We start from the raw sequence: 16,442 nt of genomic DNA, 5'->3' as shown, positions 1-16,442 counted from the left end.
ATATTCTCAGGAACTCTCATAAACCTTTTAGAATAAAGCCCTTTCTGATATCTGAGAATATTTATTTTACAACATCCATAAGGAATCCAGATGGGGCTATGGGGAGAAGGGGAAGAAATCATCTTATGGGTGGGGGGAAACTTGCACTATGAAACCAAAGCAGTCAGGACTATGTGGAAAAGAGAGAGAAAGAGAAAATAAAGACCCTCTCATATTTTATGTATTTATGGCTCTGTGTCCAATGGGCTAAAATGCCGATTGAGGAACTGATACCAATCCCCTAGGAATTTGAAGTATGAAGTAGTCCTACACCAGTCACTATAACAAATGAGACACTTTTACAATAAGGCAGTAAATGTTTCAAGGCAGATGTCACCCTCATTCACATGAGTTCAGCAGAACTAACTTTATGCAATAAAAAGCACACTTCTCATTTTCATCAAACAACTGTACATTGATTCAGGGACCTCAGTGCTCTGTTCAAAAGACTTGAAACTGATCATGAGGCTATGCAAAAACTTCAGAAGGAGCAATTTCTTACTGCTGGGAAATATCCAATTATGACATTCTGTTTGCACAACCGATCCACTTGTGCAAAAAGGACTTCTTTTCCTTCCCCTCCCCTCCGAAACCCATGTGCCCCCAAAATCTGCTCTGGGAGAGACTGAGGGAGAATGGGGAGCTGGAGGGGGTGAGAAAAAGAAGGGGCTCTTGGTGAGATGCTGGATCTCATCCACTATTTCCTTCCTTTTTATTAGTTCAACATATTGCAGCACAGATCTTTAACATTTAAAAATAATAATAGCGCTATCCAGAACCGTAGGAATTCAAGCTAAATCAAAACACAATATCGGCATCACTGCATTACTCTGCCCCAGCAAACAGATCTATACATTATGTATTAGATTTTCCACAGAATATTCTCCAATTTCTATATTGGCATCTTAACATGGCTGAATAAAATTATCGGGGGGAGGGGAATGACTTGCCAAACGTTCTGGTTATTTCTATGCCGTTTGGCACCCATTTGTTTTGATGTGACAGATCAGCATCAGGTGTGATATCATCGCGGATGCCTAAATAAAAAGTCACGAGGATCGCCGCAGCCAATCCAATTGAATAGCAGTGAGGGCAAATGAGGCCGAGGACAGTGAGAGCAAAGGAGGAGGCAGAGCAGAAAGGAACACAGAAGAAGTGAGGGGAACAAAAGGGATCGAGCGGCTCCGAAAAATACAAGTGTCTGCATGAGTATTAGTTGCTGAAAGGAGCAACTTTCTGCATGAATGAAACCAGATACAAAACTAGGTCAGTTGTTTTAGCAGAGCCCGTAAAATATATTAGAATATATTTATATACCCACGTGCAAACACACACACACACACACACATACATTAATTTTATTTTTCAAAACTTGTATGCCGCTTAACTGTAAATGAAACCTCTAAGCCAGGGGTAGGCAACCCAAGGCCCGTGGGCCACAAGTGGCCCACAAGGTCGTTTAACTAGCCCACGAGCTGCCCCTGAACTGAGCCACCCACTTGGCAAGTCCCTGCGTGCTGCGCTAAACCAACGTGGTGCAGGGACTCACTTCCACAGCACCGGAAATCGCATCTGTGCATGCGCAGAAAATGAAAATTGTATCTGCGCAGATGCAGACGCAGGAAATCGCGGGCGCTTACGCACCTGCGCAATCCAGCCCACAAAGGGATCTCTGCTGGAGTGAACCAGCCCAGGAGACGTAAACCTTGCCGCCCCCTGCTCTAAGCGGTATAAAATATACATTAAAATTATTAATAAAATCAACGTTAAAAAGAAGTTTATGAAAAAGCAGAATGAGTAAGATTGACATCTAGAGTTCTATACAGTAAGAGGAAGGAACATATTAAAAACACACATCTGCTTTACATGTCTGGGTGGGCTGCCCAAGGAGATAAGTTTTTGGTGGGTGTTGAAAAAAATGCAGTGTAGGTGTCTGCCTAAAGTCAATGGGCAGGGAGTTCCACAGTTTAGGAGCTGGCACACCAAGAGGTAAGTTCCTCACAAATGCCAAATGGATGTTATGTGACACTTGTAATACATATGTAGGTATGTACACCATAGGTCAACTCAGAACTAATTAAATATATGTTGACCTCTTAGTGCAACTATACAGTCTTCAAAATATCAGCTTTAGCAATGGCTGAAGATGGAGCAACACAGATGTTGGAAGAGGCTTGTTCTCTGTTGCTCCAGAAGGCAGGGCTAGAAGCAATGGTTAGAAATGGCAAAGAAGCAGATTTCAGCTAAACACGGGGAGAAAATTCCTAACAGCAAGAGCTGTTGGGCAGAGAGAGGAACAGAGACTGCCTCCGGAGGTGGGTGGCCAGTCCTTCACTACAGGCTAGACAGCCATCTGCCAAGGATGCTCTAGTTGCAACAGTGAGGTCCCCCAATTTCCCTCCCAATGAAACACTTGAACATTACTGATAGTACTGGCAGACCACATAATGATTTTCCTGCCTGCTACAGTAGTTGTGCTGTGAACAATGCTGCGTGATATTCAATTGCATGTTTATTGCTTCTCTAATTTCTCACGTTCCATTTTATTGCATTACAACTTGCATTTTAAATGACAGAAGCAATAAAAAAATACAGTTACAATCAATCTGAATATTTAATACAGGCATGCCGCAAAGCCCCTGAAGGAAGCTCTCAGACCACTGGTGGTCCATGGTGGATCCCAGTTTGGGAAGCCTAGATCCAGGTCACCTCCCAAGATCCTTTCCAACTCCAGAATTCTTGGTTTGTTTCTATTCCTCTCTTTCACCCTCTTCTAAATATGTGCAGTGCAGTGGGAACTAAGCAGTGATAAGATCCATGCTGCTCCTATCAAAAGTTAAAATGTGAGCTACTTCGCCCTGTTTAGTTTATCCACGTTGCACCAAAGAACCTGCGGCTCCACAGAATATTGTAGGAACGAAAGACAGGTTGCTCCAAGGAGCTTACAATATGAATTTTGTCAGTGTGAAAAACAGCAATGTGGGGAGGGGGTAAGGGAAGGAACTGCCAAGGGTATCAGCAGTGGCTGTGGAAGCTGCTTGGGCACCTGGGGAGACACGCCCAGGGGCGGGACGAACCCTCCATAGGGGTGGGGCGCACTGCAGGGCCTCTGGAGTCTGCCTGCCTCCTCCCACTCAGCTGCCCTACAGCTGGGGGGGAGGCAGTGGGCGGACCGTTTGGGCAGCGCGGAGCCTATGTGTGCTCAAACCACTGCCTCTCTACCAGGAGAGACACATGGCTTGGATGTGCTGCGGGCCTCATGGTAAGTGCCGCCCGGAATTTTGTCACCCCCCTAAGCAATGATACCCGGGGTGACCCACACCCACCGCACCCCCCTTCCTCCGCCCCTGGGTAGCAGCGTTAGAGAATCTGCCTTGCATGCAAAAGGTCCCAGGTTCATGTTAGGCTATAGTTCCATTCCACCTTAAAAGGGTCAGGCATGACTGTTGTGTATCACATGCCTGTTTACTTCCAGCACAGTCTGCTGGGAACTTCCGCTGTATGTTGCTTTTGCTATACTGCTGTTTTGCTGGACACGAAGGGAAGCAGACATATTTTCCTGAACTACGCTGAATAAAATGCTGTATATACTGCTTGCACATTTCTCTGTCCGCCTCTTCTGCTATGAGAAGATTTACACACTCTGCTGACAGAGCGAGCATGGGTCTCTAAACGTATCTGAGGCTCATGTTGCTAATTGATGCTGTTCCAAATGAGACCAGCTGTTGAATGGTGGCTGGAGACAGCTGGGGGCCTGCCTGATGCCCCCATCTCCCCGGCAGTATCCCAACAGTTCAATCCCAGGCATCTCCACATAGAGCTGACAGGAACCCCTGTCTGGAACCTGCAAGTCAGTGTAGACAATGCTAAGCTAACAGACCAATGTTTTGACTCAGCTGCCTAAGCAAGCCTGCAATGTTCCAAGGGTTAGCCTTTGCTGATATGGCAACCTAGACAGGCTAATTCATCCTAGTTGGCTGTGAAAAATATTCCTACAAGCTGATGCACACAATATATGTTACCAACTTCATTTCACTATTGAGAGATAACTGCTACAGATCTCTCTCATAACTCACAGTCTTCCCACGGTAGTCAGGTGGAATCCAAATCTCTAGTGCAAGAGATGGAAACTATCCTTGTTAACAAGCAGTACCCAAACATCGCTCATCATAGGCTGGTTCCCAAATATGAAGTGTCCTAGGGTCATATTTCTGATTTTTCCCTCAGTCATATTTATGCATCATTTCCTGGGGAAAGGACCTTCTATACCCCAGCCTGAAATTGCTGTGGCGGTCACATGCTTGTAGCAATGCTCGCTTGCTTGCCTTATGAATTGAGAAACACAAAATGTTTATCAAAAAGATCCATCAGATATAAACACAATATACAACAGATTTCTATGCACATTCGTATGTAGGTTCTGACCAGTGGGAATGGGCGAGCCTGCCAATTTTGGTTTCTCTCCATTTCTCATTTTTCCTATCTTAAAGTTCAGTTCGCCATGTCCCCATATCAGTTTCTGATTTTCAGTCCTCATGAAAATCCAACAGCACATGAGTAAAATATGCATTTTTATGAACATTGCGCCCTGGTATATGTCTTTTGGTACACATTAATTGGCTGGAGAACTGAATTGCAAAATTCAGAGAAATGTGGCATTTGAAGGATACCCGTGCTTCAGTTTGAACATTGTTTTAGAAAGGTCTAATTAGGTAAGCATGTCTTTAAATGCAAACACAATCAAATTTCTTTCCCATCATTAGCCCTACCTAAATATGAAGTCCTCCCCCTGCTACTCAATCAGCATGTTACTGTTTTGTGGGGAAATCCCTATATATACAAAACTAGCAGACTAAGAAGAAGTCTAAGCTATTCTCCTCTAACACCAGGTTAATTTCATATATGCTACAGATATTTAAGGGACATGGGTAGCGCTGTGGGTTAAACTACAGAGCCTAGGACTTGCTGATCAGAAGGTCGACAGTTCGAATCCCCACAATGGGGTGAGCTCCCATTGCTCGGTCCCAGCTCCTGCCAACCTAGCAGTTCGAAAGCGTGTCAAAGTGCAAGTAGATAAATAGGTACCACTCTGGCGGGAAGGTAAATGGCATTTCCGTGTGCTGCTCTGGTTCGCCAGAAGTGGCTTAGTCATGCTGACTACATGACCCGGAAGCTGTACGCCAGCTCCCTCGGCCAATAAAGCGAGATGAGCGCCACAACCCCAGAGTCGGTCACGACTGGACCTAACGGTCAGGGGTCCCTTTACCTTTACCTTTACAGATATTTATATGGAGGAACAGCCAATTGTGTATTGCCCCAGCTTATTCATTTCACGTTTCACATTATTTTAGAGAAGGTGAGGAACCTGTGTCTATCTAACACAGGCATAGGCAAACTAGGCCCTCCAGATGTTTTGGGACAGCTCCCATCATCCCTAGCTAACAGGACCAGTGGTCAGGGGTGATGGGAGTTGTAGTCCCAAAACATATGGAGGGCTGAGTTTGTCTATGCCTGATCTAACAGTTGTTGAAGTCCCACTCCCATCAGCCGCAGCCAGCATGACCAATGGTCAGAGGGTTGATGGGAGTTGTAGTCCAACAACATCAAAAGATTCTGCACCCATGATTTATAAGTCTGCAAGGAAGTCCTTTCCTTGGTCTTACATCTTTATGACTAATATTCTTTCAACACAATCTCATGCATATTTTCTCAGGAGCAAGCACCACCTGGTTCAATGGGTCTTACTGCCATCAAAAGTTGAGTGTGGTTAGGACTGATGTCCTAGCCTATGCAGACTTACAAGGGAGTAAACCTCACTGAATCCAGTGGCTAATTTAGCAGCACTCTATTTTGCCTTGGTCAGACCACAGCTGGAAGTACTGTGTCCAGTTCTGGGCACCACATTCTAAGAAGGGAAATTGATAATCTGAAACATGTGCAGAGGAGGGCGATCAAGATGATCAAGGGTCTGGAAATGAAGACTTATGAGGAACCGGAGGGAGTTGGGTATGTTTAGCCTAGATAAGAGACTAAGAGGACCATCTTAAAACATCTAAGGGGCTGTCACATGGAAGATGGCCCACACTTGTTATAGGACGCAAACCAATGACTTCAAGTGACAAGAAAGGAGATTCTGACAACACAACAGGAGGAACTTTTTGGCAGCAAGAAATGTTCAACAGTGGAACGGACTCCAACAAGAGGTGGTAGACTCTCCTTTGTTGGTGGCATTTAAGCAGAGACTGGAAGGCCATCTGCCAAGGATGCTTTAGTTGAGATTCATGCATTTCAGTGGCTTGGACTAGATGACCCTCAGGGTCCCTTCCAACTCTACAATTCTACTCTTCCAGGTAAACATACATAGGGCTCTGCTGTTAGAATAACTTCTTCTTACAGATATAAGAATGAAGAATCCTAATTCATACACAGTGCCTCTTTCAAATGAAACATTCTTGGTGTGCTCACCCAAAACGTACAGTTCTCTTTCTCTTGGCAAATACACCTTTTGTTATGAAAAAAACGAACAATCAAGCTATCTTTCTGCATATTTTCAGCACGCCATGGTATATCTAGTTCCCAAAAAGTGTTAAATTAACCCAGCATATGCAGTATGGGCATAAAATGAAGTTTAAACCTAGTGAAGAAAAATCCAGCATATGCTACAAAGGGTCACTGCCAGAACAAGGCAGCTACTATCCTTCCATGCCTAGAGGAGATGCCGCAATACAGCTGCATTAAACCCAGTGCATGCCCTCCAACATTTGTCAGATGTGATTAGGTCTACTTTTGTTCTATTTTATGTGAATAGAGTAGCAGTTCCTTTTAGTTGGAGGGGGAGAGGAGATTGGAGAATGAGCTGTTCCCTCGAGAATCTCGTTACTGGATTTCTATTTGCTTAGAATCTCCTTCCCTTTTGCTTACTGCAAAACTCCTGCAAAAGCGGCTTAGAAATCAAATAAAGAATGTATTACACACACAGCATATGCAATCATGAAGATCAATCAGCAGAAATTGCATAAAACAGCAGTAACCTCATTTTAAAAAATGGCAAAAATACTGCTGAGCTGAAACCATGGAAAGCAACTGCCCATGTCTGTAGGAGCAAGCTCATGGGTAGGCAAACTAAGGTCCAGGGGCCGGATCTGGCCCAATCGCCTTCTAAATCTGGCCTGCGGACAGTCCGGGAATCAGTGTGTTTTTACATAAGTAGAATGTGTGCTTTTATATAAATGCATCTCTGGGTTATTTGTGGGGCATAGGAGTTCGTTCACCCTCCCCCCAAAAATATAGTCCACCCCCCACAAGGTCTGAGGGACAGTGGACCGGCCCCCTGCTGAAAAAGTTTGCTGACCCCTGAGCTAGATGGACTACTGGGTTGATTCCTATGTATGTAGAGCAGTAGAGGGCATGTTTTGTACACACAAGATCCCAAGCTCAATCTGTTCCAACTCCACATTCCTGTCTGAACACCGGGAGAACCTCTGGCAGTCAGTGCTGACCAGCTACACCTGCTGAAGTGCCATCTTCTTCACAACTATGGAAGGTGCTGTCCTGTCCTCCTTTTGCATCTTGCCACCCTGTTTGAGATTTTACTTTCTTGGGCTCCATTATCACTGCAGATGGTGACAGCAGCCATGAAATTAAAAGACGCCTGCTTCTTGGGAGAAAAGCAATGACAAATCTAGACAGCATCTTAAAAAGCAGAGCCATCACCTTGCCAACAAAGGTCCGTATACTTAATGCTATGGTTTTCCCAGTAGTGATGTATGGAAGTGAGAGCTGGACCATAAAGAAGGCTGATCGCCAAAGAATTGATGCTTTTGAATTATGGTGCTGGAGGAGACTCTTGAGAGTCCCATGGACTGCAAGAAGATCAAACCTCTCCATTCTTAAGGAAATCAGCCCTGAGTGAGTGCTCACTGGAAGGACAGATCCTGAAGCTGAGGCTCCAAGACTTTGGCCGCCTCATGAGAAGAGAAGACTCCCTGGAAAAGACCCTGATGCTGGGAAAGATGGAGGGCACAAGGAGAAGGGGACGACAGAGGACGAGATGGTTGGACAGTGTTCTTGAAGCTACCAGCATGAGTTTGACCAAACTGCGGGAGGCAGTGGAAGACAGGAGTGCCTGGCGTGCTCTGGTCCATGGGGTCACAAAGAGTCGGACACGACTAAACGACTAAACAACAACAACTCTGTTTGACCCTCCAACTGCACCCTGTTGCCACTCCACCCCACACCCTCAGTACAGATACTACAGCAAACCAAGTGGCACATATTAGATATACAGCAGCAGCTGGTATGGTTAGTGAGAAAATGTGCTGTAACTATATCTTGTAATCCAGAGAAGTGGGAAACTAGACCCAAACACCAAAGAGGCTTCTGATTCTCAAATTATGTGGCAAGCCTCTTTTGAAACCAAGCTGAGTTTCAGAAGCTGCTTTCTTTACGACACACAAGTCTGCTGCTTAGAGACAAAGGGAGGAATTCAAGACAGAACACTTCTGAATGCCATTTTGCCTGATTTAAACATTTCAGCAAAGCTATTTTCCCCTAGTGTAATGCATTTTTTGTATCTTATTTTCATACAAAATATACAAACTTTATTCCAGTATGCACTGTTGTACACACTCCTTGGGATGTAGAACTGCATTGCAAAATTTGGGGAAATGCACAGTACAATGGATTGCTATGTTTTGGTCCATGGATGCTTTCGAGAAGTGCAGATTAGGTAGGTTCACCTTTCAATCTCCTTCCCCATCCCAAGGTTTAGCAAGCCATTATCCCAGCTTCACTGACACTTCTTGGTTTGTTTCTTCCACTTGTGTCCGAGGAGGAGCAACTGAACCAATGTTCTGCTTGTGCACAATAAACCATGGTTGGCGAGCAACTCAAAAAACACAAGAGCATCTCCTTGCTGGATCAGAATGAAGGTGCATCTTGTCTAGCAGCCCCATGTTCAACAGGATGCGCAATACAGCCTTGAAGTTACCACTGCAAGAAGCCTGCCTGCTCCTGTCCAGGAACAGATGTAGCTGGGGGTGAACCAGACAATGCTAGCAGAAGGCAATCCAAGTCACAGATGACATTTGAGCCTTTAGTAATCAATAGGTGCCCAGGAGCACTCCCAAGATTACCATGGTTTATTGTGCAAGGAAAGCACAAAGGTGCATGCTGCCTGATTCTGGGGTTTTTTTTTTAACGACATGAAAAAATATGTGGGTGGGTGGGTGGGTGGGGAAACCCTAGTAAGTAGGCACAGTTTGAGGGTACATAAGGGTGGTCATGGAAGATTCCAGAAAACCCCTTTAGCACTAATGCCTTGGCATTTGGCTTCTTTATCTCAGCACACCCACCGAAGTATCTCGGAACAAATTTTGCAGGAGCGCGAGGGGAAGGGAATGTAGCAGGAGGGGGAGGGGGAAGTCATTACAACTTTCTCCAGATGGACGCCGCCACCTGATTTGTGATCAGAGGCCTCCACGGTGGTTAATCCAGCCTAGAGTAGAGGAGGATTAACATTCAATTTCCCCCCTCAAAAAAAAAATAAAAATCTTGTGACTGCAGAAAGGGCAGCTTTTAGCACTCAGCAGCTGAAGGAGACAAGAGCGCAATGGAGATGAAGGAATGAAGACATTCGTTTAAATAAGAAGCCTGCATCGTGTCGTTTTAACCCTATACAATCTTTCCATTCAGTTCCATATTTTTCTTTCTTCCTTTCTCTTTCTCTTTCTCTTTCTCTCTCTCTCTCTCTCTCTCTCTCTCTCTCTCTCTCTCTCTCCCTCCAGGAAATGGGGCGGGGGAAGGGAAAGATGATTCTGAGGCATTTTGGTCCATTTTCCTCCCAAGGAAATAGGTCAGAAGCCTAGCTGCCTGGCCTTGTTTTCCAGAGGCCATTTCCGGGCCCAACAAAGGCCTTCTCAACTAGGGTAGGAATGAGCACGTGAACATGGCTGAAGGGGAAAACCTCCCTCCCTCCACAAACACGTAGACGGAGAATCCCGTTGCAAATCAACCGACGACGATTGGTGCCTTTGCTTCTTCCCCATGTGATGCAGATGCTGGAAAGACGCTTTGCATTGTTTTGTTTCAAATGTACGGCATCTTGAAATATTTATTTTCTCTTTAATTACATCTGAAAATTACCGGGAGAAGCTGTAAGGGAAGCCCTCTTACTGGCTTAAGCCTTCTGAGCAGTTTGTTAAATTCTAGCCTCAAATCCCTTGAGGGAATAGTGGATTCAAAGGAGCTTTTAATCATACTACAAGGAGGGTGAAGTAGTATGTAAGTAGGTCATAGTGAAAGCATTACAAGTGCACAGGTTATTGCTTTTAAAAACACACACACAATTAACAGTGTGGTACGCTCCTCAGAACACGCCTGCTTGCGCCATTTCAAAAGAGGGAGAGGCAGACCTGGGGAAATACGGCAGGGCTCAGTTTGAAAGCAAAAGGAGAATGGCATTGCTCAGAAGAGCATGAAGAACCATTTATGGTGATGTTACTCAGGCCTCTAGCAGCATCTGAAAGAACACCATCGCCCACACGAACCAGCCTACAAGGTGGGATCTTCCTCAGAGGCCCCTCCCAGGAATTTTCCTGTCTCTGGAAATGTCAACCACAGAGAAGACCCTTTTCTGTGTAATTATCAGAGCTTCGAAAGTTAGTTTTTAAAACGAACCAGTTCGAAGTGCGGGCTCAGCGTGTCTAAAAGATGAACTAATTCCAGTTCATGTCTGTCGTTTTTCCCCAGAAGAAACTAATTCACTTCATGTTCTGTTCATCCAAGTGTTCCCTGGCAACTCCACCTGCCCCCCCCCCCCCAGGATTCAGAATCTTACAAGCTGCTATCACCCAAAGGTCTCCAAGTGACTTATAGCAAAGAAAAATATACAATATATAATACCATAGGGGAGAAAGGGGAGGTGGAGGTTGCCTCTTGAGACAGATGGATGCCAACAATGCTAATCTGCATAACAAAATCAAGTGCGTCAGTATTTTCATTCTCTCCCATTGCTGGATGTGTGATTGTTACATCACATGTCTGTGTTTACATTCTATGCTCGGCAAGTGTGGGAAACGGAAGCCAGTCCTATCTCTTCCGTTGTGTTGTACTTTTGTACTTATCTCGAAGAAGAAGAAGAAGAAGAAGAAGAAGAAGAAGAAGAAGAAGAGAGAGGACACCATGATTGCTTTGAGAGCCAGTGTGGTGTAGTGGTTAAGAGCGATAGACTCGTAATCTGGTGAACCAAGTTCACGTCTCCGTTCCTCCACATGCAGCTGCTGGGTGACCTTGGGCTAGTCACACTTCTCTGAAGTCTCTCAGCCTCACTCACCTCACAGAGTGTTTGTTGTGGGGGAGGAAGGGAAAGGAGATTGTTAGCTGCTTTGAGACTCCTTAGGGTAATGATAAAGTGGGATATCAAATCCAAACTCTTCTTCTTCTTCTTCTTCTTCTTCTTCTTCTTCTTCCTGTATATATTGCTTAATAAATTACTTAAATGCCACACCTCATAGCCTCAGCTTCCAGCTTTACTCTGCTGTTTTGAGTGTGCACATATTTTCAGATATGTGTCGCTGCTGTGCAATGGGACTGAAGAGTTTTGACCGTCCCATGCTGCGTTCCAGAGGAAGACACCCAGAGAGGTTTGTCTTGATCTAGGGGCTGTGTGGTGCCCCCAGCGCTTCCGACAGTGACCTGTTTCTAAAACCTGTGGTCTGAAGTGCATACTCAGACATTCCTTCATTTAAACCTCTGACAGTTCATTGTCTACAATGAACTGGAAAAAAAGCATCTTGACTAAGCAGTCTATTTATCTGCTCTTTTTGGATCAATCAATTATTTTGATTGGGTTTAGCAAACATGTGCTTGCTGTGCCCCATCTGTATCTAAAAGCCTCTCCTGTTTGCAGATAAGCATAGGTTGTGGGGGTTTTTTGGGGGGGGGTATATTACCAGACAGCTCTCTGCTGCAGCTAGTCCTGTGGGTAGGTGCAGGGCAAGTTAGGCCGAACTACAGTTTCCAATGAGCAATAAGACAATGTGCAAAACACCATCAGGACATGTGCAACTGGGAAGGAACTCTCTGAATTACATGGTTTGGGGCTAGTTGACCTTTTGGGTCCCTTCCTACTGTATAATTCTACGATTCTCAGAGAGCAGATACCCCTTTTTCCTGAATGCACACTAAGAAAGCTCCAATATACTAAGCCAATTCTGAATCGAGTCAAGTGTAGTTCAACAATCACTAAAGCCAATAAACCCTGAGCTGTCCACAGGGCAATTGTATATTCACCTGCCTTGCCTAACTCTCCCTATTCTGCTTATAGACAGGCGCGGTAATACAGTTTAAGAACCCCCTGGCCTAGAGAACCTGTTTCAGATGCTGATTGAAATTGCATATATACAAGAGGGTTTTATTTTATTTCCCCCCAGTTCTAGAGCTGGCTGTTATCTTAATTAATGATTGGCAGAAGTAAATGTTGCTCAAAATTAACACAGTGAAAAGGTGACTTGAATTAAAATTTGCTGCGGCATTCTGCTTCGCAGGGGGAGGAAAAGTTACGGCAACTTGGTTGCTATAGCTTTAACTCTTCTCTCTTTTTGCTTTTGCGCAGATGAAAAGATCATTTCATCGCAGTGTTCTGCAGCTTGTTGAGTAATAGCTCAGCCTTTCCCAAAACAATTAGGCAAGATTCTGAGGCAAAATGCAAGCTTCTTTAACAGCTGACTTCACACTATAAAGATAATTTCTGGAGGTACTTGGCTATTCAACCAGACATTGGGCTTATCCAACCTTGCTCTTGTCCCACTGCTTTCCCCTGGGGGAAACCACTCTTCAGTGCTCAATCATAGCAAACAGCAAACAATACTTGAACTGAAACACGGCTTGTTTTTGAAAGTTCCACTTCTCTGAATTTTGCAATGCAGTTCTCCAGCTAAGTAATGTGTGCAGAAATTGCACATAGTAAGGTGAAGTGTGCATAAAAAATGCATTTATTAGTGGAAATAACATGTAAACAAGTATATTAGAAGTAACGGGCACTAAAAATCTGATGAATTTTCATGAGGACTTTTTTTTAAAAAAAAAGTCAACTGATTTGGGGAACTGAATTTAAGATTGGAAAAAATGAGAAATTGAGACAAACGAAAATTTAAAGATTTGCCCACCTGAAACTGAAGCCAATATGATATATAATTCACTGTTTGTTGACAATCAAACTACACAGGTAGCTGCAGAGCTCCACAGTACCCATGGCAGATGCCTCCTCAGCTCCTGCTCCCAAAGGCTTCTCCTCTACCTGAAATACAATGATTTATCATCTGGACCCATGAGAAGAACACCTCTGAGAAGCTCCATAAGGGCTTCCAACAACTTCCATCCCACCATTAACCTGAGCTTCAACCAGTCTATGCAGTAAGTTCACTGTTAGGACACAACAATCGAAATGCAGTATATAAGCATCACCTGATACTAGAGATGCAATGGCAGGTGCACATGCCTAAATGCATTCGCAGAGTACACTGCAAAAAACAACAACACCTTAGTCTACAGTCTTTTATCCAACCTTGTTTGGTCTATTTCCATGGACTGAGGGATTCAGTTTTGTTCCAGTACCTTGGACAGGGATGCAACTTGAACTATTTACATCAAGTATTCATAGAAAACCATAGAATTGTAGAATTGGAAGGCTCATCTAGTCCAACTTCCTGCAATGCAGGAATATGCATCCTTGTACAGGGATCGAACCTGCAACCTTGGCATTATCAGCACCACACTCTAACCAGCTGAGCTATCCAGTCAGATATTCTTAAAACCAAGGAAATGAAAAATTCTGTCCAGATGGACCAATGTGAGTTTCACCAATGATCTGCCGTCCATCTCAGAGAATGACACTTATTGGGTACAGGCTTTGGGTGTCTGGTGCATTATTGCTTGCAGACAGCTTGCTAATCTAAAAAGGGTCCTCAACATCAGCACCTCCTAACAAGCTGAAGAAGACCAGGTCCTACAGCAAACCCTGATTCCAGCTCTGGTCTCACATCGAGTGAGGCAACACAACTGCAGGACTTAATACCACCAGACATACCATCAAGGTCTCATTCGTTTCTTCATCCTGCAATGTGATATCTGCAATCACCAGCCATTAGTGCTCCCTTGCTGCTTACGTAAGAGAGCAGGTCAGTGACTAATTATAGGAGGGTAGATTTCAGTTGAACATTAGGAGAAGCATCTTAACGGTAAGAACAGTTTGATGATTAGGGTGACCACTTGCTCACTGTTAAAAGGGAAGAAAAAGGAAACGCATCACTACAAAAGGGAATGAAAGTAGGCGCAAGATATACATATGTTGATTCTCTGCATATAGCTGCAAATTTAGAAATAATTACTGCAACTGAAATAGCAAGTAGTGGAGAAGATCAGGTTACCTGGACGACAGTTACTAGTGAACATTGTGGTGGGGCACTGTGGCTCATCTGACTTCTGACTGGTTGCCTTGCTTCAGCTTACTGAGAAGTAGAGAGTTACAGGTAGGTAGCTGTTGGTCTGCTGTAGTCGAAACAAAATTAAAAAGTTCCTTCCTGTAGCAGCTTAGAGACCAACTAAGTTTGTCATTGGTATGAGCTTTTGTGTGCATGCACACTTCTTCAGATACACAAAGAATGCATGCACACAAAAGCTCATACCAATAGCAAACTTAGTTGGTCTCTAAGGTGCTACTGGAAGGAACTTTTTTTATTTTGTTTCGACTATGGCAGACCAACACGGCTACCTACCTGTAACTAGTGTTATAAACCAGAGTTGGATCTGATAAAAGCTATCCAGTGCAGTCAAGTATTAGTAAACCATATGGTTTTTTATTTTGAGAAGTAGAGAGGGAGAGGTGAGGCAATGGCAAGGCTGGCACACTCTGAATGCACAGGTGAGGCAACCTGGTACACCTGCCAGTGCTTTTGCACCATGCCAACCTCCCCACTGCCTTGCCACTTACTCTCTACGTCCCAGTGAGCATCGGCAACATGACCTACTGGAGGTCAGGTGAGCAGCACTGCCCTATCATGGTTAGCGCCACCTTAATCTGTTGTCCCAGTGCCACCTGTTGATGGTTTGTCCTGCTCTCTCTTATGGTGTGTGTGTGTTTAATGTTTTGATCACACTTGGATCAGATAGTGAAGGAATGCTCTCTGTACAGCAGGAAACATGACCACCCAGCTGACAATGGAACAACTGATGTAGATGAATGGTGGGCTCTCTATTTCCGGAGGTTTTCAGGCAGGGGTATTCTAGCTGTGTTTTCCCTGCACTGAGCAGGGATTTGAACCAGGTGGACTTTGAGTGTTCCAACTCTATGGTTTGTTTGTTTGTTTACTCTGCATGCCACCTTTGGTGTGGTGTTAAGAGAAAATATATCAATCAAACAAAGATTACTGTTGAGCGAAACAATCATAAAGACAGGATTTCCAAGTTCTAAAATGATCAGAAACTACATACATTTCCCAGTAGCTAACGGACTATTATCAGTACATTCCCACCAGACGTTTAAGCACATTTTGAGTACATTTAAAGAGCCTTCCCTCAAAGAATGCTGGGAAATGTAGTTTTACCCCTCACAGAGCTACAATCTCCAGCACCCTTAACAAACTACACTTCACTACACCACGAAATGACACCATTGTGCTTTAAATGCATGGCGCAGATGTGACTTATTATCACAAACATATATAAACATTTATTTATTTCGACTTATACGGCAACTTTCAGTCAGAAGGGATCCCTGAGGCAGCCTCCGCTCCTGTTTTATGGAACACAAATTAAAAACCAAGTGGAAAAGAGCCAGTGCACCAACGCGAACAACATCATCAACAAAACACTAAAATGGCAGCTAAAGACAGAAACTGGAAATAAACCGCACAATAATGAACTAGTTAAGAAGCCATAATGAACTCAGCACCCCCAAAGGCACTCTGAGGCAGTCTAGGGAAGGCAACTGAATGCAACAAACAAACTGACCTGGCTAGTATTTTAGCCTCTTGGCCAGCTGGTGCATTTGCATGTATATCAAAGCTATATCACTGAGCTGGTTATGGGTGGTTTTATTTTTATTTTTTTTAAAGGAAACACCAGAACAGTATTTTCACCTATGGGTGAAACCAGGACAGTTGGAATGTATGGCATGCCTGTATGCACCAGCCCGAATCACAGCTTTCTAGTGTGGAGATATTGAGGGCCAGTCAGTGTGAGGCATATAGCTGCCCAAGGCAGGGTGGCAAACGACATCTAACTCTCTGCCACACATCAAGGGGCAAAGTGTGGAGAGAGTGGGGAGAAAGACATTTTTCTCCCTCCCTCCCAACACTGGACGTCATAGACATTCAGTGAAGCTGAATGTTGAAAGGTCCAGGAAA

At 44.3% G+C, this 16,442-nt stretch overlaps 1 protein-coding gene across 23 annotated transcripts in view; it reads right to left on the bottom strand.

Moving 5' to 3' along the window:
* Positions 1 to 16,442, bottom strand: part of CELF2 (CUGBP Elav-like family member 2) — a 524,880-nt gene that overhangs the window by 329,612 nt on the left and 178,826 nt on the right. The window lies entirely within an intron of this gene.

The sequence above is a fragment of the Podarcis pityusensis genome, assembly GCF_964106645.2.
Source record: "Podarcis pityusensis genome assembly, chromosome: 10".
NCBI classification, from domain to species: Eukaryota; Metazoa; Chordata; class Lepidosauria; order Squamata; family Lacertidae; genus Podarcis; species Podarcis pityusensis.
The sequence above is the reverse complement of the archived record's forward strand: the minus strand, read 5'-3'. Positions and strand labels throughout refer to the sequence as shown.